Source organism: Cydia splendana, chromosome 12, assembly GCF_910591565.1.
Source record: "Cydia splendana chromosome 12, ilCydSple1.2, whole genome shotgun sequence".
In the NCBI taxonomy this organism is placed as follows: Eukaryota; Metazoa; Arthropoda; class Insecta; order Lepidoptera; family Tortricidae; genus Cydia; species Cydia splendana.
The window spans coordinates 3,001,561-3,029,126 of record NC_085971.1 but is presented as its reverse complement, the minus strand read 5'-3'; the positions used below and the strand labels follow the sequence as shown (position 1 = coordinate 3,029,126).

Genomic DNA, 27,566 nt, shown 5'->3' with positions numbered 1-27,566 from the left:
AATCGTGCAGTGTAACGTTGCGACCAATCGCGCGCGTGATGCGAACTCATCAACCAGTCGCGTTTTAGCAGTGTTACACCGCTGTACTGGCCGGTCATGCCCCATTCTTATTGCCCGTAAGGATAGTCCTGAGATATACGTCAATAGATTATAATTTAAGCTGCCTTATCACAATGCAGGAGTAAAAAAATGCTTTATTAAAACCTTTATTCACTCCCATTTAATTTATAAGCCGGTATAAAGCCACAGCTTACACCTTTACAGCGGGGCCATTACGTCTGATGTTTACGCTTGTCCGCTCCGCGCGCAAACAATGGTGCGTTTTCTTATCCAATTCTCTGCCGCTTGCGTTCTTTCAACACTAAGCTTTGCCCCGGGCTTTGTTGTGGTAATTTCATTACACGGTCTGAATATTAAACACCTTTATGCACTTGGTTCTTCGCTATGCATTCTACTTAGCCGGGACAGATGTGTGAATTATGATTTCATTCTCATGTTTGCTGTAGGAACTGGTGTATAACGTGTGTTAATCAAATATCTTAGATTACACGGAATTTCTAATGGAAACTACTACTATGCATACACAGGCACAATTTAATACCTGTGAATAAGTTAAGAGATTTGATTAAAGATAGTTTATTTTTCAAGTAGGCATATTACAATGCGCTTGTGAACGTCAACTAAAACTACACCGGCTCTAACCCTAAACCAGTGCTCGAGAAGATTTAAATCCCTCTGTGATTGCAGGGGGGGATTTGAAAGATTGTATGAATATTCTTAAATATCACAACCTCTACCATACTATCGCAAAGTTAAATTACGCTTTTAAGTGACATGGCCACAAAATATGTTGAGGTCCATTAAGTTCGGAAATCACACGGTATTTTCTGCTTACGAATTCTTGAGTTTATGTAGATGAGCTGACGGGTGAAACTGAAATAGTTAGGATCAGGACTACCAACCGACTACGTTTTCCGGTACCTAAGTGGTCACCTTTTCATAACTTTATGCCTGGCCTTTCTACAGTAAGATAATAACAATTTAATACTTCGTCACAAACTATAACAAAGGCCTTGGCTAGAAAACTGTACCGTTGACCCGCTCCAGAAACTTCCAACAAAACTAACAATAACACTCAACGAAGTTAAATTTGTTAGTATAATTAAAACAATTAAAACTCACTAGCGTTTGATGGAGTTCTATCGATGGGATACCACTTAAAACAACGATTAATGTTTGCCGTACCAAACAAAACAGCCTATTTTAATAGCGAATTTATCTCACTTGTGCCCTTTTCAAATCGAGCAGGTCAAGCTCAATATTGAATATTTCAGTACGCTTTTATTACAAATGAAACTTATACTTTAATCAAAATGAAATATTAACCGGAACCCATTCAACGGAAGCGGTCTTTCTGGCAGTTAACGGAATCGCGCTATTTAATTCTTTATTTAATGAATATAACGAGAGTGACCTATTGAACGGATGCAATTTTTGCGTTCAATAAAACAGAAAAACATATGAGTAAAAAGTTGTTTTTTTTTTAATTACTCAATAAGGTTGTGTTGTTTTATCACAGAGTTCCTATTAGAGATGCACCGGATATTCGGTTACTATCCGGTATCCGGCCTATCCGGCCCATATTCAAATATCCGGTAAGATAGTGTACTACTATCCGGCCGGATACCGGATAATAACATTGCTTGATTTCGGAGATTGGATTTAAGAAACAGTCACGGTCATAATCGTACTTGTTTATTATTTTAAAACTATTTAAACATTCCACTGACTTGCACGCGCACTCATTTCGAACCTAGAAATGTGTCCGCGCGAACGTTCACTAGGAAAGAGGTCAAACCTGCACAATGCGCACCTGAAAAACCGGAATGTAGGTATAGTTCCGCCGGCCGAATATTCAGTGGCCGGATACCGAATATTCGGCCGATGACCAGGCCGAATATCCGGTATCCGGCCAAACAACTATACGTTGCATCTCTAGTTCCTATGGTAACCTCCTGTGTGTATCACCAGATCAGCTCAATGGTACCATAATATTGTATCCTTTTATTAGGCAGACGTCCGGTTTTTTAGCCCATAGACCAGTACTTAGTCCATCGCTTACACCATAGCCTAGTTCATTTTATATTCCATCAAGTTTCAATAGTACTTCCACCCCGGTGGGTGCCGCCTATGCGGGTGTCCCGTGACACGGGCAAGGGCAGCATCCGCTCGGTGTACCCCTGACATTTCATTAAAGTGTCAAAAAGACCTCTACGTGTCTTCGGCTACACGCACGCCTCCCAAATGTTCGGAACACCTGACGAGGTCTAATAAATAGGTTTTATATTTAGTATTTATATTTTTTATACCTTTTGTATATTTGTCACTTTATTATATTGTTTTTGTATTTTGTTATTGAGTTGACAGTAAAATCTTGCTCTGGAAGCCGGCTTTTTCGTTTTGCTCTTCTAATACTTATCGTATGGTTTAAATGTCCACAATACCTGGACATTCTGAACAACACCATTGTTCCGTGATGGGAAAGACATCCATACTAATATTTATAATTGCGAAACTGTGTCTGTTACCTCTTCACGCTTAAACCGCTGAACAGATTTGGACAAAATTTGGTATGGAGATAGTTTGGACCCGGAGAAAGGACATAGGGTAGTTTTTATCTATCATCATCATCATTCCACGCAGATGAAGTCGCGGACAGAAACTAGTACCTACGTTATAAATGCCAAAGTAACTCTGTCTGTCTGTTACCTGTTGTCTATTATGTTAAAGAACTTCGCAACCGCAGTACGCTCAGCTAAAATATTCCCGGAAACTATAGAAGTGAAGTTCTAAAAATGAGTTATACCAAAAGTTTAGGGGCTCTACGTAATCCGCACAGCACATGAAATGGAAATCGTGAGACGGGATGCTAAATGGAAACTTTCCTTTGGAACTAAACACCTTTAATAGGGTTCCGTACCCAAAGGGTAAAAACGGAACCCTATTACTACTAAGACTCCGCTGTCCGTCTGTCTGTTTGTCTGTCTCCAGGCGGTATCTCATGAACCGTGATAGAAAGGCAGTTGAAATTTCCACAGATGATGTATTTCTGTTGCCGCTATAACAACAAAATATGTACTAAAAACAGAGTATAATAAATAAATAAATAGGGCTCCCATACAATGGTACGGAACCCTTCGTGCGCGAGTCCGGCTCGCACTTGGGGGCTGTCCATAAATTACGTCATCGATTTTTGACGATTTTTGACCCCCCCCCCTATAATCATCCAAAATCATGCTTCAAATGACCCCATTTCCTCCTACTTCATGCGACCGTCATCCGATGTCCAGACCCCCCCCCCTAATTTGAAATGACGTAATTTATGAATAGCCCCTTGGCCGGTTTTTCTATTACTGTTTTCATGAAAGCCGAATGCGAATACAAAATAAAAATGATTCGATAGTCCATAATCCCGACTATTCAGGTAGGATTTGATGGAAAATTTGATCTGCATGCAATGTCATATCGCTTTTCGAATGGTGCTCCGATAGATGAGAACGTAAACTAATTGCAGGGGCCTTCATTTCATGATTAGTTTTCCTCTAAAGCCCGACTAAGCTAACTCTGCACCGAACAAAGTGAGCAAGTGTCAATTTTAATAATATCTTAAATTAATCAAGTTTCCGCGGCCCGGCGGCGGGCTGGTCAACGACACCTTCTCGTAACTCATGAGGCCCTGGTACTTGCTCCGCGCTAAATTCAATTTTTAACCGACTTCAATGTCATAGAAGGAGGAGGTTCTGTATTCGGTTGTGGCTATTTTTTTTTTTTTTCTATGTACGTTCACCGATTACTCCGACATCCGTAGTCCGATTTGAGTAATTATTTTTTTGTTTGAAAGGAGCTACCTCCGAGTTGGTCCCATTTTAATTTGGTTCTGTTCTGATGATGGGATCCATGAGGAATTGAGGGAACTCCTCAATTTTTAAAGGCACATGCATGGTGTTTTGGGCGTTTTCTTAAGCAACTCGAGCATTTTCTCTCGAAAACCACTAATTTGATGAAGTAGACCTGATGATGATGATTATTTTGATGATAATGATGATGATTTCTTTAAATGTCAATATGTTCAGCGATTACTCTGGCACCTGTGATCCGATTTGAGTAATTCTTTTTTTGTTTGGAAGAAGTTACCTCCAAGGTGTTTCCGTATTATTTTTGGTTCTGGTCTGATGATGGAATCCATGAGGAATTGAGGGAACTCCTCAATTTTTAAAGGCACGTGTTAAGTGATTTCGGGGTTTTCTAAAGTAACTCGAGCATTTGCTTCCGAAAACCACCAATTTGATGTACTGCAACTGTAGCCTTACCACGAGTTTGACATTGACATATTCGCTAACGTCTTATGCATCTAAATGTAACTTTTTATGCATCTCGCTCACACTAAGGTTAGTACGAGCGAGATGCATAGGAAGTAAGTTACACACATGCTAGCGAATATATCAATGTCAAACTCGTGGTAAGCTGGTAAGGCTACTGATCGGGGGTTAGGGTTAGGAGTTAAGGGGTCAGAGATTAACGGGTCGGGGAATGGCGGTTAAGGGTTGCTGGTTCAGGATCGAGGGGTTCCTGGATCAGGGGTTGATGCGCTGTGAGGTTGAGTGATCGGGGCGTTGAGGGATGGGGCCAGTGGCGGAGCGGAGGATGGATTTAGTGTAGTAATGACAGGAATTATAATTTCCCAGACGGACTCGAGAAAATTCCTGATTACATACATATTTATTAAAGTAATAGGTACACGAATTTAGTGTTAAACATGATCTTGTTTTTCATTCATGCGTCGCGCTCTTAACAATGCGTTAAAACTAAAAATGGAAAAATAAAAACTTTTTACAAAAAAAAGTAAACCGACTTCAAAAAGGATGAAATAAAACATTATCCTTTTTGAAGTCTATGCGTTACCAACTGATATGTTTGAAGTCGGTGCCAAGCCAAGTAGTAACAATACCAGTCAAAATAATCAGCTTTATAGCTATAAATCCCATTAGAACTGCACTAATAACTATAACAAATGTGTAAGTAATTTTGTCTGCCTCTTTGTCGCCTTTTCATGGCTAAACAACTGAACCGCTTTAGGTGAAATTTGGCAAGAAGGTGAATTTCTTAAATTGTTTTATATTTTGAAATGTAGTCCTCTGGATAAGGGACGGGAAATTACTCAGTCCCAATCTCACACTTGCGTGCTATAGACTGTTCGAGCATTAGTAAGAAATGCTCTTTAAAAAAACCGACGAAAAAAAAATGCATTGGATTTCCACTAATGTGCCGACAAACATGGTACAGACTGCGCCAAGAAGGTTTGATCGTGTGTTCTGAGGTGTGTTCTTAGATACAATCGACGTCAAAGATATATTTACACTTTTGCACCTTACTCCTTTGTAATAAGGCGAAAAGTGTAAACATATTTTTAACGTCGACTGTACCTACAGAAAGTACGTTCATTGTCGTCGTGTAAGGCAATCCAACGTAGGTACATCCTTATCGAATCGCACCAAAATCATGGTATGCTTCAAAATTTGGCTTGGCACCGACTTCAAACATATCAGTTGGTAACGCATAGACTTCAAAAAGGATAATGTTTTATTTCATCCTTTTTGAAGTCGGTTTACTTTTTTTTGTAAAAAGTTTTTATTAGACCGTTTTTTCTCGATATTGGCCACCGTAGCCTATGGAGACTAACAAAGCAACGCTAAGTGGTTTTCGTAGTCTATGGATGTTGCTATATTAACAATGTCACATGCGCGTTTCTGACTTATGAAGCAATTGTTTCTAATATAGAACCTAAAATTAATATTTAACTTGAGGTATGGTTTTGTTTCGTCCTCTTGACGGCGGCGAGCTGTGATTGGTCAATTTCATTATAGTTGACTAAACCGTTTCAAAATGAATATTATAGTTGAGTTGGGAGCACATACATTAAAAGTACCCAATTGCAGTTTGGTATACGAAATCTTAATTCAAGAATTACAGTCGATGAGTAGAAAAAAATATTTATTTTTATGTTTCACAGCTTTATGAGCCATGTTGCTTGATAAATAAATAAATATATTATTCCAATGACCTCCTGGGGCCTTACCATGATATCCTTATTGCGATTCTATTTAGGACCTAAACCAAATTGCTAAGGGACGGAACTATGCGACTTATATAGCTCCGTCCTTTTACAATTCAGTTTAGGTCCTAAACAGAATCGCAATAAGGACATCATGGTAAGGCCCCTGATGTAACTACCTAAATCGGGACACGAACTTAGCTTTCAAGTAAAATTCTTTACGCACCCCTAAACCCACGAACATCAAACAGCCTATTCTAAACGTAGGTAAGCAAGACAATCAAAATAAAGTTGCCAAGTAAAACATATTACATTTTTAATTCTGTTGGTCGTTTTTCAAACCTAAAGGCAAACATTAAAACATCGTTATCGCCCTCTCTATCGCTCTTGCATATTCGAGTGAAAGAGACTCAGCTACCGATTACTTTCGAAGTTTACGGTACCGGGAGCCTGCCATGTTGTAAAATACAAAGATGGCCGTGTAAGCCAAAATGTAAGTCGTAAAGTAAATAAGTAATGTGACGCTAATGCGTATTAATAAAGGAGGGTTTGACTCATTTATGGACTTTGTTCTGAAATTACGTTTTTGTGGTGGTAATACTTTAATTGGAGGTTTCCTATTAACTTTTAAACTGAATTTTTAATATCTGGGAGACCGAGCTTTGCTCGGAAAACATAAAAACTCAAAAATACGCGTTTTCCCAGATATAAGATCGATTTATCGCCCCCAAAAACCCCCACATAGCAAATTTCATCGAAATCGTTAGAGGCGTTTCCGAGATCCCCGAAATATATGAATAAAGAAACAAGAATTGCTCGTTTAAAGGTATTAGATTCTTCTTTTACTTCATCAAAGGGATACAATTAAGTATGTATTAGTTTTGCTGTTGTATACGTATATAATTCAGACTCTGGTAAGCGTGCGTAGTTCTAATGCTACACTACATTACAATGACATTACATTTATCGTTCTGAATAGCTTAGAACGTATGTTAGCTTTACGTAAAAATATTTGAAAGTACCAATTTTAGGGCTTCATGTTTGCCTTATTACAAAACAAGGAAACGGAAAAATTTCGGCTCAACCCCTAAATTTAACAAGTCAACCAACAAAAGAAGCCATAGTCAACATTGTTTACGTAACGTAATTTCGTATTTACGAAAGAATGAAAGGAGAGCTATGTGAATCAAAGGTTTAATCTTTGCATTGGGGCAATCGCAGGGGTTGGCTATAAAGACCAGTTTCAATTAACCAGACAACTGGCCTGATCGGGCAATTAACGTTGCTTACCGAGAGCAAAGAGAATAGATAGTATAGAGGGGTCCTGTCATAGTAAATTTTGTAGTCACAGTAAATTTACTGCCATCTATGGACACACGACCAAAACTCAAAATGAAAACGTATAAAGTTATCAAAAAAAATTATATATATGGATAAATGATTTTATTATTTTTATATCGTTTTGACCCATGTTCATTCACTGATATCTATGTGTTAAAATTGTTAAAAATGAAACGGTGTCGTCACGCCATCTAGCCGAGCATTAGGCCAAAGATGTGTGCGCCATCTATCCGAGAATGACTTTTACTTGATTTCCGAGGCACGTTTTTTCCTTAGACTTTATTCATCTTATACGAAGTTACATATGTCTTTGCCGAGAGTACGCGATAAGTCCGATTTGCGCGCGAACCTTACAAAAAAGGAAATATTATTATCTCTTATCTTATCTTATGTAGACCTGGGGGCCTAGCTATGACATTCGTCGCTAGAAACTCCAATCGAAACTTAAATAATGCCAGTTTATTGTATCGGAGAGCTAAATATATATAAGAATATGTAGAATAACCAGATGACTGACAGGACAGAGTTCCTGTGCAAAACAATAGACAATTTTCTATCGCAGCCTCTTATTCGAGCGTTTCTTTAATTTTTTGCCATTTTATATATTGTGACCTTTTTTGCCACTTTTGTGTTAGTTCTAGTCAGGATCGCGAGCCCTTCTCATCCGTATAGGAGAAAAAAAGTGTCCTAAAATTTCCATACATTTTTCAAACTTTCCTTTTTGTTACCGCCATACAAAGTGTATGGGGAAATGGTAACACAATAGGAAAAAAACTCTGCGACATTTTTTATCCCATTCGGATCGAAAGAGCTCGTGATTCTGAGTAGAAATAACACAAAAGTGGCAAAAATGGTCACAATAAATAAAAATGGCAAAAAATAAAAGAAACGCTCATTCAACTTATGTGTATTTCACGCTAAAAGAATGACTTTCCAGGTTTTAGCAAATTTATGCAAATCTCTCTTCATGAAAGACTCTCAAGGCCCATTTTGCAGAGATAGCTCCTTAAGTTAGCAATAGTACCTATAACATAGAATTACATATTTTATTACACAAACGTGTTATTTATAACATAGAATTGTTGACCCATAGCCCATAGCGCCATAGCGTATAGAGAATATGGAGCGTATGTTTTATTTCTGTAAAAAAAGGGCCCTACTGAATATTTGTCTAGCCAAAAACTGGTCCGTCTAATTTAAAACTTCGTTTAAAACTCGCCTGCGCTTGGTAAGCGATTAGAAAAATGTCCCTAGTATTCTACGGGGATAGAATAACTAAATCGATCGATCGAATTTGAAACGAATGAACGGGCCCAAAGAGATAAAAATTAAAATACATATCCACAGCACAAAGAAAATGTAAGTGCATAATTGTTTTCCATCGTATTTTCTCGGAAACGTTCATATTTGTCATGCTACTTCAGTCAACGTCAGTACTTTTTGTACCGAGACTGACTGAAATAGCAAGACACGTTCGTACGTTTCCGTGAAAAACGATGGAAAATAATGATGCACTACATCTGTACTAAAAAATTTTTAATTTTTGTTCCTCTATTTCAAAAACGTAATATTTTTGACGATTATTGTCGAAGCTGTATGTCGGCAGACTGTGTTTCAAAAGGCGTAATAAGAAGGTGGTGAGCACGACTCGCACTTGGCCGTTGTTGTATGATTACATTATCATATCATAGTTAAAAGTGTAATATTTTACAATTTTATTTACTCTTTTTACCATATAAAGAGTGTAAGTATGCAAAAGCGTTTAACTGAATCTGTCAAACTGGATTCCATTTTTATTTATCGCATAACAGAATCAGTTTAAAATTAGATTTAAATATAACCGTTATATTCTTCAGAACATTCATACTTTAAAATTTAATTTTCCGACTCTATCCAATATTCGCTTTCGGAAAATATTGAATGCGAAACTCGAGAGCAAATATACAATTGAATTTGACGTCAGAGTGCATTTGTTTTATTTCATTTCATTGAATAGTCTCGATTGACGCGTGCCTTCTCTTTCATTCGCTGTTATGTCGGAGAGGGAGGGAAAATTTATATTTTCTTAGAAAATGTCTTGCATTCTGCGAGTGTTCGCCAAAGTTTCGAGCTATTGAGTAAGCGCGACGTTTATGTTATTAAGGACCCAAAGTTACTTGGAACTCTCACTAGGATGCTCCTTTGAGTTACCAAAGAATTCGTAATAATATTATAGTGTAGAAGCATCTATGTATTGCCTAATTTGACACCTGTTGACGTGGTAATGATGCATGGTGGCTAGTTTATAGGAAAACACAAACTGTGTAATTAATTTACACAGTTTGTGTTTTCCTATAAACAATTAGCCATCCATTAAGTTAATTTTACGGTTTCGGGGGTAGGCTCTCCAAAACATGTCGCGCGAGAGACTAACTGCCCGATTAGAACTTTAAGATACGTCAATTAATAGATCTAGTAACGATATGGTTTAGATGTGTCAGTGTCAAAAGTGACGTTTTTGTTTGAAGAAGCGACACATTTGCGCCCTTCTTAGCGGCCTTCTGAAACACTGGTCCTCCATGCACGTTAGCCTCAATAATAAATTTAATTTAATTTAATATATTTAGTTTTATTGTAATATTTTTATTTGTATAAATTTTTAAATTTTATGTGGTTGTAATTTATTGCAATTTAATTCAATTTAATTTATTTGAATTGTAATCTTGACAATGTTATAAGTTTTAATTTTTAATTTAATTTTATTTTATTATTTTAAATTTAATGTAATTTAGTTACGATATGGATTCTATGGTCCGAAATAAATGTTTTTTTTTTTATTTGACACTGACATATCTAATCCATATTATTATCGTTTCTAGATCTATTAACTGACATACGTCACTCGGCACGATTCGAACGTTAAGATACCTTAAAGTTCGAATCGGGCCGTAAAATCACGTAAGTGAAACCGAAAAATTATTATCTCTCACGATAGTTTAAATTGGAATTATCTATCCATATACTTATATATAATTATTACCTATTTGTCAATGTATGATAGTGAAAAAAATAGGTAGATAGCGAGAGAATTATCAGCAATTAAAAAAAAATATTGTCACCCATACGCTTTTATTTTATTAGAATCCGAATATTCAACAGCTTGTCCTTATTCATGGCAATAGCTACACCGACGTTTATAATAGCGTTAAAAAGAAATCAGCATCTTTATTAACTCTCAAACAATTAGGGAGGGCAGAAGGCAGTTATATCGGCGTTTGCGAGTGAAAAATAGGATTTCGGGCCAGCCATTTTCGTAATACGAAACGACCGTTTTCCAGATAAAAGCAATTTAAATTAGGACATTAAACACGTCAAGGGATTGTCAACGGAGAATAGAGTGAGAGTCTGAAACAATTTATCTAAGACTTTTGAGGCGCCATTTTGGAACATGGAATGAAAGGAGCGGTAGAAGGGATTACGAATTGAAAAGAATGACGGTTTTCTTTTGTTTTAAAATTATACGCCACGCGATTTGCCTCGATTGGACGTTCAAATAAAATGTTCCAGCGTCTATTGCGGAACCGTTTTATTATTTGAAGGGCGATCTGTGGCGCGATTTTTGAATTGCGGTTTCGGATCGGATTTCGGATTTCGGATTTCGTCACTAGAAAATCGGTGGCGTTTTTCAAATGCTAATTATTGAAATACGAGCGTTAGAAATTGGGAATCTAGTGGTATTGACCACTCGTTTTCAATTTTATTAGTAGGATTTAAATGCTTAATAGTGGAGATAGTATTGAAGGGAGCCACACGAAAACGAGCGCTCAAAATTCAAAAATCGGCTTCTGGTTCGACGCTGTGTGGTGTGTCCAGAGGTACTATAACGTTTTTATTTAGAAATGATAATGTAAGTCTGGGCCGTGTTGCATAATAAACTACAACTAATATTACAAGCGGAACTCCTTTTCATATTTCACTTATTCGAAAAGGAGTTCCGCTTGTAATATTAGTTGTAGTTTATTATGCAACACGGCCCTGGTCGTACAAAAGCATTTCGTCGTACAAAGCGCTGGTGGCCTTGCGGTAAGAGCGTGCGACTTGTAATCCGGAGGTCGCGGGTTCAAACCCCGGCTCGTACCAATGAGTTTTTCGGAACTTATGTACGAAATATCATTTGATATTTACCAGTCGCTTTTCGGTGAAGGAAAACATCGTGAGGAAACCGGACTAATCCCAATAAGGCCTAGTTTCACCTCTGGGTTGGAAGATCAGATGACAGTCGCCTTTGTAAAAACTAGTGCCTACGTCAAATCATGGGATTAATAGTTGTCAAGCGGACCCCAGGCTCCCATGAGCCGTGGCAAAATGCCGGGATAACGCGAGGAAGAAGAAGACGTCGGGGAAATGCGTTTACTCATGCCACCTGGTCCGGGGGAACCAGGGGGGATGACGGACTGCCGTCTAAATTCTAAAACCACCAACGAGTGCCGACTCCGCCTTAGATGGGGTGCCGCAGGGTCGCTATCAGCATTCGACCGAGTGCATACGCATCCTCGCGAATATTAGGATCCCAGAGAGCTGTAGACCATACTTCATCAACTACGAAATTCTTACCCTAACTTCGATGTATATTTTCGAAATTTGTAAATTCGTAAGAAAACATTCGGACCTATTTACAAAGTTAGTAGACCAGCCCCGACGCTTCGAAACAAGGTTTAAGCATGATTTAGCATTGCCGTCAACCTCTAAACTAAAACTTCATAGTACAAGTCCAAACGTCATGGCAGTTAAAATATATAATCACCTTAAAAACGACATCAAAGCTCAAACAAATTACAAAAAATTTAATAAAATGTTGAAAGACTTTCTAATAAATAAATGTTATTACGACCTAAAGGACTTCTTCGATGATAATGTTACAGACACCTTCTAAATAATTTATTATAATTAAAACAATGACATTTACAAATACTTACCTAAATTATAACTAAAATTAATTTTATGATATGCTATTGTACATTAATTAATTTATTTTAATACATTTATTACAGATCTGAACCTGATTTTGAGAAAATGTAATACATACAATACAATTTTGTTAAGTACATACAATACAATAAAATTATAATAGTTATAAGTAAGTTATGCTGTGGCCTTACAGGGTCCATGTGAGACATTGTACATATATTATATTATATTTGACATCTATACTGTACCATGGTTGCAATAAAGAATTATGAATTATGAATTATGAATATTATGAATATTATGCTTGCTTACGAGTACTGGCGGACCGAAAGCAATGTCCTGTTCAAGTCTGTGGTTTAAACTACGGTTTTATGGCATTGAATTTCATCAAACGTGTATTTTTCTGATAGATATGTAACCTTTCATATGAGATGTTCTAACAAACTATTTTAGTAGAATACGCTACAACAATTGTCTAACAAACTATGCTAGTGTTGTCTCATGGCTAACGGGATAAGATAACAATGAGAAATAGTTAACTAACTCATTTACAGACGGTCACCGATCATTGTTTTAATTAAAAGTGTAAATTCAGGGAGTTCAAGCTTTTAATTAAGAAAAGAGTTTCAATGAGATGAGTTCTGCACCTCTAGCACAACTGGCCGCGACAGGCGCGAGAAGAGACAGATCGGCGCGACTTGGCGGCTTGTCGCGTGTTGGCAGCACAACTCACGCGCGAGAGCCGCGACAATCTCGCGATCAGGTGTCACTGTCAGAAAATGACAACGATCGCGACTTTGAACTAAAATCCGTAGCACAACTGCCTATTTTGAGACAAAATATTCTCTCGGCTTTATGTCAATCCGCGAGTTGAAGTCTACGCGACTTTATAACGCGACTCGCTCTCGCGGGTGGTTTGCTTGTACTTTTTTAACTGAACTCATGATAATTATAACTTAAAAACAAGTTTCATATATTATGTAATAATATAATTTGTATAATTACTTATTGCCCTAAGGGATAAGGAAGTATGGAATAATCACTAAATGCGCTTTACGCACTCTTATATCGATTATGCACGGTGATACCTACAAGTACCACAACACACCCATCATGTTTACAACTTTAATTTCAAACAGCTAGCTTGTAGGTACTCAATTAAGTAAATAGTAGTGTCCGACCGAAACATGTTTTTTGGCCGAAACCGAAACCGAAACCGAATGTTCGGCTTTGGCTCTAGTTTCGGCCGAAACCGAAACCGAAACCGAAACTTTTCTAGACTTCTTAAAATCGTTGAAAAAATGACATAAAACCGCTTTTACACACATATTATGGGGCTGTAAATACCCAAATGTCCTTGAGATTGATGTTAATTAAGCAGTTTTGTAAGAAGATTACTTGAGTTAGACCAAGATAATTCTGCAACGATTTTGATAACACACGCAATGCAAGTGTTATTTTAAACGTCAAAACTTCTATGAAATTATGACGTATAAATAACATTTGCATTAGTTGCACTGCGTATGCTATCAAAATCATTGCAGAATTTTATTGGGCTAACTCTATTCATTCACCAGTCAAGCTAACATGTAGATACAACCATAAAACCAACCAAAAACGCGAGCGCAGCGAGCGCGAAATTTTTTGTTAACAATATCGCAAGGCCGGGTACCGATCTTCACCTGGGCCTAAAAGTCCGAAGTGCCCCAGTGAGGCGAACTTTCATGCGAAGTCAAAGCCGTGCTTCAGGTTTCAGGATAAGTAGTTGAGCACATACTCCAACCAATGTCCATTGTATTAAAAAGCGAGACCGCAGGCCGAGCAAGGCTCAGCGAGGCCAAAGGATAAGCTGAAGTAGAGGACATGTGGAACATAATTAACACAAACCAATGGTAAATTGAGGTAAAAAGTGAGGCTAAGGTCGAGTATTCGTATGAAAAACTGTACTGGGAACATTTTTAAGGGATTTTTCTTCGTTTTAATCAATAGTCAGCTGTTCAGCCTCGCTAAATATTAACTATTGAGAAAATCAACTTTGCGGCACTAGTTGAGCGTAGCCTTTAGCCTTGCTTAAAATTTGCCATTAGAGGTAGATAGGAAAATGACTGAATAAGTGAGTGAATAAGAGCGAAAAAGACATCGAATTTGATATTTGATTACTATGTGCTTTTCGGTGAAGGAAAAACATCGTGAGGAAGCCCGACTAGTCCCGATAAGGCCTAGTTTACTCTCTGGGTTAGAAGGTCAGTCTGATGGCAGTCGCTTTCGTAACAACTAGTGCCTACACCAATTCTTGGGATTAGTTGTCTATTGGACCCCAGGTTCCCATTCCCATTGCCACGGCTCGGCAAAAATTCCGGGATTACGCGAGGAAGATGATGAGCTTTGTTATTATTCTCTTGCCCAGGGCCCAGTAACATGCGACAGTGCTATCTCATTCACTCCGATACAATTAGACAGTGTGCGCGTTATAGGTATTGACAGCCTCTTAAGACTGCGTCGACCGTCCAGTGGCGCCCTCATTACTGGAATTGTGTTTTATAATAAACCAATTAATTTCTGTACATATACATGAATCAGTATTCTTATATGTAAGTATTAATATTGTTGTCCTACTTATTCCCCAACTATTGGTCTTTGTCTGAAGTACCACTTCGTAAGTTTCGGCCCGGCCGAAAGGTTCGGCCGTTTTTTGGCCGAAACCGAAACTACAGCCGAAACATGATTTTTTGGCCGAAACTGGCCGAAACCGAAACCGAAACCGAACCTTCGGTCGGACACTAGTAAATAGGTACATATTTAGGATTTTTTAAATTTCAATTCAGGTTCGTAAGTTTGTAAAAGTAATCCTAAGACTTCCTTACACAAAACTTTCATCAACCTAACAACGGAGCCCGCTTGCTTGTAAATAAACGAAGCCGATGAGGTGGGTAGGTACAAATGTTCAAAACAAACTATCCAACTTATTAAGTAAGCCATAGTCTTAGTAGTAGTATTTAGGATCAAGGTTAGATGTCTAATTTCAACAATCTCTTACTATTCAGGTACCGTTTGGAACCTTCCTCGACTTCAACAAAACATACCTACATGTGGCCTGTGCCCGCTGCATCGTACTGTAACAGAATGATGTAATACGTGGCTGTAACAGGATCATGTCCGGCTCAAAATCATCATCATCAACATCATCATCATCATCAACAGCCTACTCTCGTCCACTGCTGGACATAGGCCTCTCCTATTGCACGCCATTGAGCACGATTTGCGCCAACTCTGATCCAGCTCTTGCCAGCCGCCTTGCGAAGGTCATCGCTCCATCTAGTCTGAGGGCGTCCTACGCTACGTTTGCCGATGCGCGGTCTCCACTCCAGAACTCGCCTACCCCAACGGTTATCGGTTCTACGGCTAATATGACCGGCCCACTGCCACTTCAGCTTGCTAATCCGGTGGGCTATGTCGACGACTTTAGTTCTCTGACGGATGACTTCATTTCGAATACGATCCCTCAGAGAGACTCCGAGCATAGCCCTTTCCATAGCTCGCTGAGCGACTTTGAATTTATGGACCAGTCCTACCGTGAGTGTCCACGTTTCGGCTCCGTATGTCATCACGGGTAGGACGCACTGATTGAAGACTTTTGTCTTCAGACTTTGTGGGATTGATGACGTGAAGACTCGACGCAGCTTCCCATATGCTGCCCAGCCCAGCTGTATCCTTCTATTCGACTCTTTCTCGAAGTTGTTCTTTCCTAACTGCAGTATTTGCCCGAGGTAGACGTATTCCTGAACAACCTCGAGAACAGCCCCTTGTACTGCAATAGGTCCCGGAGCAACACGTTCGTTGAACATAACTTTCGTTTTGTCCAAATTCATCCGGAGACCTATGCGTTGAGAAGAATCAGCTAGACCGGTCAGCATATGCTCTAAATCCTGCAACGTCTCAGCCATGATGACGATGTCGTCCGCAAATCGCAAGTGTGAGATGTATTCGCCATTAATGTTAATACCATGTTCCTTCCAGTCGAGCGTTTTAAACATATCCTCCAATGCATTTGTGAACAATTTGGGGGAAATCACATCCCCTTGTCTCACACCACGATGCATGGGGATAGCCTTAGTCTGCTGGTTTTGGACTTGGACGGCCATGGTAGCTGCGTTGTACAGACATCTCAACACTTGGATATATCGCCAGTCGACTTGGCATCGCTGCAGGGAATCCAGAACAGCCCAAACTTCAATGGAGTCAAAGGCTTTCTCATAGTCCACAAATGCTAAGCACAGGGGCCGATTATACTCTTCAGTCTTCTGTATAATCTGCCGCACTGTGAAGATGTGGTCTATGGTGCCGTATCCTCCTCGAAATCCGGCCTGCTCCGGTGGCTGAAATTCGTCGAGTCTTCGTGCTAGGCGGTTCGTGATGACCCTCGAAAACAGCTTGTAGATGTGGCTTAGGAGCGAAATGGGTCGGTAGTTCTTCAATAGGGCCTTATTTCCCTTTTTGAAGAACAGCACGACAACACTCCTACTCCACACCTCTGGAGTTCTCCCATCGAAGAGAACGGCGTTAAAGATGTTCTGGAGCTCCTTCAGTGCAGGTTTGCCTCCCGCTTTCAGAAGCTCAGTTGTAACGCCGTCCTCGCCGGGGGCTCTTCCATTTTTTAGCTGTCTGAGGGCCATCTCGATTTCGTCAGTGCTGATTTCTGGCAAGTCTTCGGTAAAGTGGCGGATCAATGTGGCTCTAGAATCCTCATTTTCGGGATCTGGTTGAGATGCATGCGAAGCGTATAGCTGGCCATAGAAGGATTCGATTTCAGAGAGAATCCCCGACCGGGACGATACAACAGCCCCACCAGTTGTGGTCAGCTTCGTCAGGTGGCTTCTTCCAAGGGACTGGACAAAAACTTTTGACCCCCGATTCTGCTCAATCGCTTGCTCAATGAAGCGTGTATTGGCGCACCGGAGGTCACGTCGTACTAGTTTGCCAATCCTCTTGTTTAGAGCCCGTCGCTCTGACGAAGTGGCAGGTGGGTCTTCCCGTCGTACCTTCATGAGCCTGAGGGTTTCCTCCGAAAGCTTCGACCTCCCGGCTTTACGCTGCACTTCGCAAAATCTCGTACCTTCATCCCTGAGGATTCCAACCACATTCTTGAGGGTCTGGTTTATGTCAACGGCATTTGTGGTTTCCACGGCAGCGAATCGGTTCTCCAGGTTCGACTGGAATGCTTCAGATCCTACCATGGTTTGGAGCAGGCTAGGTCGGAGCCTGGACTTCATCAAACGGACACGTTCGAGCTTATAGTTGATATTCAGGGAGCCTCTAACAAGTCGGTGATCACTACCGGTGTTGAACCTGTTGATCACTGAGACGTCTCTGAATATATGCTTTTTGTCGGTTATAATGAAGTCGATCTCGTTTTTTGTCATAGTATCAGGGCTCCGCCATGTCCACTTCCTTTGGGGCTTTTTCTTGAAGAACGAATTCATCAAGAAAAGCCCCTCTCTCTCAAGGAAGTTGACAAGCATTTGCCCCCTATGATTCCGGCTACCAAAACCATGGGATCCTACTACCGACTCGCTGCAATTCTGTACTCCCACTTTAGCGTTGAAATCACCCATGACAACGTTGAAGTGGGCCTTGGTGGTGCGATGTAGGGCCTTCGATATGTCATCGTACATATCTTCCACTTCTTCGTCCGTGTGTGTCGAGGTCGGTGCGTAAACCTGTACCACCTTGAGGCTGTATCTCTCATTGAGCTTAATTACGAGGTACGCAACCCTGCTCGACACACTCGACATTTCTACGACGTTGTCACAGAGGGCTTTGTTTACCAGGAACCCTACGCCACCTTGGGATAGCTGGTCTCCCTCTCGAAAGTACATAAGGTGGCCCGATTCGAGGGTTACTGTGTCCTCCCCCTGTCTTCGGACTTCGCATAGTCCCAGAATGTGCCACCTTATCCTTCCGAGTTCTTCTTCGAGTTGTGTCAGGTGCTCATCCAGCCGTAGCGTGCGTCCGTTGTACGTCGCCAAGGTCAGTTGTTTGTGGCGGCCTTCCGTCACCCGGCGATTCTTCGCACCCCCTACCCTACCGTTACCGAGACCGCCGCCATGGTCCCGGACGACAGGGCAACCGGGAACTGGGGGCCGTGGTCTTTGGTGTGCTTCCATGGAGGCTTTGCCCATAATCGCCACGCTGGGCAGGCGGGTTGGCGATCGCAGAGCGTAACATATCGCACCAGTGTCACTGCTGCCCGACACTGGTCTGTTGGATTTTGCTACGCTTGTTTACAAATGGTTATACCGCCATCAGTCGGTCCAGAGCCTCGTCTGTTGTCTGGCAGGATGCACCACGAGCAGGTGAGGTTGGTGGGAGCACTGAGGTGATATTTGTTCTCCCTTACATCCAGCTCAAAATCATGCTTTGTATGAAATATTATCAGTCATCACCCACTAAACCATTCCGTCCCCTGCCAACACCATACCGTGACGTGACTGGACCGACCCGACCAACAATATTTTGAAGGAGTCGTTACGCTCATGTCATAGTCTGCGTAGCATAGGTACGGTTATAATATGGTCTACCATATTGAAACTCCTCTAGATCATACCCGCGTTCTAGATGTTTCACTTCATCTTTGACAGGGCCTGATACAATCATGCTATGATACGTTGCTGTCAGCATTAGGTATGAAGTGGGCCTTGGGGAGCTAATCATGGCTTCTAGGAGTTGTAGGTACCTACCTACTTTATGTTTGTTTAATTTCAGGTAAAAAATACAGGAGTGAAAAAAAAAGCAATATTTAAATTAATAGTATATTGCTTTGCCTTATATATTCTTGCAATATTCGACTTCTTATTATTAAACCTAATATATTATTAACATCTAGAACCACAATAGAGAAATTGTAAGAATCTTCTTTATTACCCTTGAAAAGTATTTTCTCTCTTCCTTTTTATTCGACATGCGGCGTAGGACAATTAAATATCACCCTGGAAAGAAAATTGGTTTGTAAACAAAAAAATAAAATATGGTCGTGACTTCATCGAGGACTATGAAATAAGCTTTTCATATCAATTTGTCAAATCATAAACAGTTACACAGTACACACACATGCCATCCATTATTGGCACAATATTTGCTTATGAAAGCAGAAAAATATAAATGATCGTATTAGATTCATAATTGTTACATATTTGCTGTAACTTATTTTTAAAATGTGTTTTTCAATTAAAAGACACATCAAGATTGTTTACCTTATTTCTAATGCTAAAAAAAAATGAACTATAGATAGGTACGCCATAACCATTATGGTTATTATAATAGTTCACTTCCTCGGTGGTGTTCTTAAAGCTAAAGCGCTTCTCACATCTTAGTGACTTTAGAAACGGACAGCTCCGCGTTTGAAACCTACAAGCTTGCCTAGTGTGTTTCTTTTCCTGACTCTCCACTTCGGGTCCCGTTGGCACATTCCTGTTAACAATATTTTCCTTTGGGTGCTGGGATATCAATCGTGTCTAGGATAATGCTGGACTTATTCTGAAAAAAAAAAACACAATTTACAACAGGAATATGAGAACCAAACCAATAATAGCAATTCCATTAATTATAGTTATTTACAAAAATATTTTATTTAAAATGTTTATTAAACAGAAATTAATAAACTATATATTATATATTTTAAGGAATATTATCAAAATTTAGTATATAAGGCTCTATTACTTACATTTTTTCATATTTTTTCTCGTAATTAAATGTTGACAAAATTTGAAAGTTCCTTGACTTTGACAGGAAAAACTTAACCATCGACAATAAACTAGATTTTTTACCACCAAAGAACGAATGAAATAGCGCAACCCTGTTTCCGATTCAGTGTTGTCACATGTAAATAGCATTTATGTTTAGACTTTGATTCCATTGGGGAACACTGATGAGTCGCGCCGCGACTTTGAGTTCTCTACGCGGCTGTTGCAGTCGCGGGTACAAGTTGTGCTACTATACGGAAATCGACAGATTTGACAGCCGCGGGAATGTCGACTCGAGTCGCGGTCTAAGTCGCGGATGCAAGATGTGCTAGAGGTGCTGAGGTAATAGCATAAAATAGAATTGGAAATCTTTTCTTTACTTTATATTAATGATTTTTTTCTAGTGGAGAGCGCTGGCGGCCTAGCGGTAAGAGCGTGCGACTTTCAATCTGGAGGTTGCGGGTTCAAACCCCGGCTCGTACCAATGAGTTTTTTGGAACTTATGTACGAAGTATCATTTGATATGTACCAGTCGCTTTTCGGCGAAGGAAAACATTGTGAGGAAGATGGACTAATACTAATAAGGCCTAGTTTACCCTCTGGGTTGGAAGGTCAGATGGCAGTTGCTTTCGTAAAAACTAGTGCCTACGCCAATTCTTGGGATTAGTTGCCAAGCGGACCCCAGGCTCCCATGAGCCGTGGCAAAGGCGAGGCCGGGATAACGCGAGGAAGAAGAATGTTTTTTTTCTAGTTTAAAGGGCAGCCACAACGAGCAGAGACATGTTTTTATCATTAGATCGAAATATAAAATGAACTTACCAATGGCGCTATCAAAGTTCCTTTGCGTATACTGGTCGTTAACACAAGCAAATTGTCCATATCGTCCCAAACCTCGTTTTGCATATAAGTCATACTTTATATCAGTAGCAGGACACATCACCATGGCAACTCTCCTAAAATCCATCACACGACATTAACAAATTACTAAAGTGAAATAAAATCTGCACGCGTCAGATGTAAAGCCGAGTTCACACGCTGCGCGTGACAGCCAGGAACAGGCGGAATCTCTTTGATGTTTTGTTAAAACGCGTTTTTACACCCGACGCCCCGGGTGCGTTTGAGCGAATTTCACACCCTCACTAAGTTTCCGGGGTATCCGGCGGCAGTGAAGTCAATTTGTAACACAAATACGGCCCGATTCGAACTATAAGACACGTCAAATATTACGGCTAGATACGATATGGATTAGATATGTCAGTGGCAAAAGTGACGTTTCTGTAAACAAAAATGTCACCGGGCCCGGACGGGCTCGGGCCCAAACGGGTCGATAGACATTTTAGAGTCAAAAAACGTGAAAATATAAAGGATTCTGTACAAAAAAAATGTGTTAGCTAACGACGAGACCTTCCGGAGATTATTTTTTCTAATGAAACATATTTTTATATGCATATAGATCCCTAACATGGCGTGATACTTATTGACATTTATTTCATTGACGAAGGTCTCTGTTTTAGCTTGGGCAAAAATGCTTTCCTCTACAGGTCGCAATACTCAACCGATTCTCGTAAATTTTTGTGAGCAGGTTCGATGATTAAAAATATTTTTCACATCACCTATTCGGAAAAGGGCTTTTTCAATGTGAACCAATGCTTAGAACTCCGCTGTTTTATATACTACGAACACACAGCTATCATACAAGACCAAATTCAAGCCTAAAACTCCTGAAAATGTTTCAGCATAGCACACCTCTATGTAGACTAAACCGAAATTTCAATCTTAATTTTTATTTTTCTTTCAAAGTGAACCAATGCCCGGAACTCCGCTGTTTTATATACTACGAACACACAGCTATCATACAAGACCAAATTCAAGCCTAAAACTCCTGAAAACGTTTCAGCATAGCACACCTGTAAATTGAATAAATCGAAATTTAAAACTTAATTTTTATTATTCTTTCAATGTGAACCAATGCTTAGAACTCCGCTGTTTTATATAAGTACTACGAACACACAGCTATCATACAAGACCAAATTCAAGCCTAAAACTCCTGAAAATGTTTCAGCATATCACACCTATAATTTGTCTATATATTGAAAAATAAGAAAAATTCAAAGATAATGGTTTTCTACACTTTATACGTCACGCCAGGGCCAGGCATTCCCTAGTTCTGTATACATAGAACGCACAGCTATCATTTTAGACTCAAAACACGCTTAGAACTTTTAAAAATATATTTTTATACATATTTACGCGTGTATTTTTTTTAATTTTAAGTTTATGAAAGTTACATTTTTATGACTTCCTTGCTCGATTTAGAACCGAGAACTCCTAAGTTCTGTAAACAATAGAGCTAGAGCTTTCGTTTGGAACCAAATATATGTCTGTGCGTTGTTAAATGACATCAGCATAGCACGTGTGAACTTAGCATATCATATAATTTAAAATCTAGTTAAAAATTTTAGTAAATGTTCTCAAAGATGCCTTTTTTGTGTCAGGAACTCTTTGTTACCATGTGTCGAGGCGAGCATATTTTTTTTATCCCATTTGTAACATAATGATATGCTAGTGTGTGAACTTAGCATATCATTTTGTGAAATTCCATAGTATTGGTTTTCACGGTAAAAACGCCAGAACTATTGCTAAAAAGTATCAGGAACTCTAGAACTATGGTGCATGCTAATAGAACTCCAATAAAAACGTGATCTGCTAGACTTTGATATGCCAACTTCACAGACATTTTTCTTCCCCGCTAGGAGGGATCAAAGTGGCACTTTTCCTCCCTTTTTCTGTTCTAGGACACTGTTTTTGTTATTTTTTGCATTCTTTTTTTAGCTTGAATAATATTTTGAAACATAAGTAATAATTTGTGTCAACACTAAGATTTTTTTATTTTCCTCATAGTTGATGTGAAAAGCAGTATGTGTCACACGGTATCAAAATTATTTCGTCTTGGGCGTTAACACTTGAATACCTCATTACGCTCAGGATTCTACTTTAGAATCCCTACCCGAACCTACCTGAACCCCTAGTGTAAATATCATTAAAACTCATTTTGTATGTTATTTTGAACAGCACGCCAAGCGGGGGACGTTTTGGAAACTCAAAATCCCATACAAAATAACACAAAAAGTAATGACTATCTGCCAGCTTTATGATTCAAACTTTAAAGAGTGACCCAGATCGTAACAAGAAAAACGTTGTTCGACCCAAATTTAACAGAAACAGTGTTAAGATAACCGTTGGAAATCCGATAGACAGGGGAAGGTGGGAAGCCTGAAAGTTTCTAATTAAACTGAAAACAATCAATCGCCTTCGAACTTCGTCAGCTTTTAATTTGAGCAATAAGGGCGGCCGCGCCGGCTGAATAACAAATCTTCTGTCTGGAGGCTCGGCGAAGTGTCAAGACATTTACGTAAAACATATTCTTTACTTATGGGCGTTTTTTATGCAAATATCCATTCAAAGTGACCAGTTATTAGGCAGTGGCCAGTAATTGATTATTTATTATAGGGTAAATCGTCAATTACTGGCCACCGGCTAATAACTGGCCACCCTAAACTAAAAAGGAATTCTATTCAACTATAAACAGAATGAATTTGAGTATTATATTTCAATAATCGGCCGCCCTTCAATAACTAGCCACCTTATTCTAAAATTAATTATGTTTATAGGTGAATAGAATTCATTTTTAGTGCAGGGTGGTCAATTACTATCAGGTGGCCAGTTATTGACTAATTACCCTATAGCGGTTTTAACACTCGATTCAAGTATCAAATGTCATTTCATTTGATTTTTTTTACACGAATTCTGACATTGACACTCTTGACTGTTGGTCGATTGTAATTTTTAGCACTAAGGTCTACGTGTTTTAGTTCACAGTTAAAAGATAGTACATTAGGTTATAAATCGATCTGTCACTGTCCCTCCCATCTAAGAGCTTTTCCGCTAAGTTTTTAAGAAAGCAACTACCATCTTAATCTAGTCTCATTTCTTTACTATGTTTTGCTTTTAACTCGTGAACATCAAATGATAATTCGTTCTACATTCGTGACCAAGCTTTTACACCGGCGTAAAAGTTATACCAGGTAAGAACTCCTACTTGAATTTTTTTAACAATTTTCTGAAAGACGAACTATCCATAAAACTCTCATAGTAATTCGCAGACTATATTAAGAGACAATACCGGAATATTCCGTTATGAAAAGTGTCAGCTTATTAACGAAGTGTCCGGGTTGCCCCATTCTCCGGATTAGTTTACCTTTCATTTGGCTGAGCGGAGGGAAATTAAAATGAAATGAGCCCGGCGTCTGCGCGAGCTGCTTTTGTAGTGGCCATAGAGTAATATTTTTAGAAGTCGGAATAACCGTGAAACATAGACGTGACAAAGTAAGCTCTGTTTTTTATTTTTATATGTCACATACTTTACTCCATTTCGGATAGGATTAGACAAAAGGAAAAACGTTTTTTTTTTATAAACCTGCTGATAGAACAAGCTATAGGATGTCATTCAATAAGTAACATTTCTCTTTAATACGTTCCAAACCTAAATCCATATAAAATATCGAAGAAAAAAATATTTCCACCCAATTTATCTACCAATTATTTTAGCGACCGTAATTTGTAAAAAATACAATATTCAAATTGTAGTATACAAAAATAAAGTGTCCGTGTGAAACACTAGAGGCAGAGGTCAACAACTGTCACTGACTACAGTTTGCTTTAGTATTCGTTCCCATTGCATCGAAATCGAAGTTGTTTAACTTCCCAGAAAAGGTTTAGAATCTCTTATTATGTGATGTTTTAGATCTAGAGTCTATTCATGTTATGTGAAATGAAGTATAAAACTACAGTCCGATTGGACATCACGTCCCAATTTTTCAGTAACATAAATTTACATCATGACCTTCGAGTAATACCGGCTTCCGACATGTCGGAAGGGAGGGGCCCAAGCGATATCTTACCGTACAAATCTTTCTGCCATTTTTTGCGGGGGAAAGGAGCACACAGTCGCACTTCTCACACACTTACATACAAAATACAATCTGTAATGACGACACAAATACATAGAAAATGACACACGTCAAAGACAAATCTTGCAACCTCGATCTCTTTTTGTGTACGGATGAGTCACAAGTGTCACAACACGCACACTAACACATTTTCGTCGAAGAATTTTATTGTATTCTGAGAGATGAGAAGTCGGATTTGTCGCTCGACCGATCCGCAATTTCTACTGGCCGAGCAAAATCGATAAATCCAACAATTACATGAGACTAAAATATAATAAAATTGTGTTTAAATGTAATTAAACGTATGATATGTAAAAAAAATATTACATGTGAAATGTAACACCTTCTTTTTGTAAATTTGATGTCCCCGACCTCTTTTTACGACAAAAAACCGAGCAACTAGGCAATTTTTCTGCTGCTGTGTTCACGCGCGCGTCTGGACTCGGTTTAGTGAAAAATCCAAGCGCAACTAGTTTTATTACCCGCGCTAGATCAGTTGATCTTGTACCTAGGCAGAGGAGAAATAGTGCGAATGCCGCCTCCCTTCCGTGTTGCTCGAAGATCATGACAATTGCAGCAAACGTAAAAGTAAATATTCACAAAAAGTCTTAAGAAATCATAACCGTGGCCCGCAGAAATCCCCGGTTTACCCCAAATAGCTTTATGCTTTCTTAAACTCAACCCTAACTTGCTATCTCGCTCCCTCGTCCAAAGTCAGACGGGATGCAAGATATACGACTGTGACTGCGACCTCCACAATTCTCTTGTGACAAACGACATTACCTACTGGCCGACAACCGTTTATCCTTATCGGATAAGGAAGTAAGTTCTAAAATAAACCCTAACACCGAAGAAGAAGGTTGAGATTGCAAAAATAACAGAACGTTTAATCACTCAGTCATATGTCTAGAAATTTAATATCGTTCCATTTTCAAATATTTTGAAGCGCGTTCTATTTGTTGCGTTTCTTTTTAATTTGTCTATGTGTGTGCTCAAGTGGAAAATGGACAGATAGATAAAAATAAAAATATTATTTTTCTGACTATTGTTTTAAGCTAGGACTATAAAAATGGAAGTTTTAGGCACAAATCCCGATACAATAGAGTACTAATATTCTTTATTGCTCACATCTTATTAACAAATTTTATATTAAAGGAAAAAATTGAAAAATTTACGCTTCCGGCAGGAATTGAACCCGCAACCTACGCAATCCGTGCATATCCGTGCGTATCTCAAATTAAGCATATAGTTAGCCTAACTTCAAATATCGTAGACAACAGGCGGTCTTATCGCTGAAGACAACCTCTTCCAGACAACCTAAGGGTAATTAATGGAGACAAGGCAAAAAACAAGTAATGTGAGTTGGTGATGCACCAAGTAATAGAAGTTGTGCAAAAAAAAACAAAAAAACAAAAGCAAACAAACATCTTGATATATTTCTTGCTAAATTTTATGTTTTAAGAATATGAAAGTATTTTTATCCAAATCGAATGTAAATCGTCATCTATCCTGTGCCTTAAGGCTTGGGATAAGTAATCCCTAGGTAAATCTAGATCTAAGACTATCCCAAGCATTTTAGAATTTGAGCATTTAAACAAAACGTAACTCTAACGTAATGTAATACGGCATTATCTATCTGAAATATTGCCAAAGTGTAGTATGTGGTTCCGAGTTCACTGGAGTGCCATTTGTTAGGCTTGCCCGATAGCGGCGTTCCATTTTTGAAATTAACTGTGAAATTGGCCGGTAGTTTCGTGACAAATAGATATTTGGTGCGAATTTTATTAATTTTGTGGGTTTCCATATTTAAACACACATTTAAAAATAGTTGATTAAATAAAATAAAATTGAGAACGGTTTAGGTATTTAGAGGAATAGCTAAACAATTACCAGTTATCTATAACTGAGTTTTTGACAACTTTTCTCAATGTTAACTGAATGGCGATGACGTGCCTTTGAATTGATTGGCAACTAGCCTATAAATAGTTGAGTTTAACATTTTTAAAAGGGTACCTATAGAAAATTCCTGTAGAAAAGGTGTTTATTCCGTCTGATTTTACATAAGTGACTAGGGAACTAACTATGTCTGTTCACCAAATGTTATCGAAATCTGACGAAAAAAACGACAAAAAAATAAAAATTGGTCCAACTAGTATAAAGTGAATACTCTCAGCGCGATTAACTGCTCCATATAGCACGAGAGCCGAAGATGATACACGTGAACCTAATATGTACAAATATGTAATTATGTATGCCATATGACAATTAGGTATTAAAATCGATTCACAGGCTTCACGTAACCCTAAAATGCGTAAATTCATCACGGATTACGAAATATACCAACTCCCACCATTCAGCACGCACTGATACCATTCGCAATCGGATTAGAGCCGAAAGAAAACGGCGGATTAACTAAAT

The 27,566-nt window shown here is 39.0% G+C and overlaps 1 protein-coding gene and 1 long non-coding RNA gene across 6 annotated transcripts in view; both read right to left on the bottom strand.

Annotated features, from left to right (window-relative positions):
- The window catches only part of LOC134795287 (tyrosine-protein phosphatase Lar), a 646,064-nt gene that overhangs the window by 177,694 nt on the left and 440,804 nt on the right, over positions 1-27,566 (bottom strand). The window lies entirely within an intron of this gene.
- LOC134795334 (uncharacterized) lies at positions 19,196-20,027 on the bottom strand. The gene is made up of 2 exons (XR_010144803.1): positions 19,809-20,027; positions 19,196-19,386 (listed from the first exon to the last, which is right to left on the bottom strand). It is a non-coding gene; the product is annotated as an uncharacterized LOC134795334 (long non-coding RNA).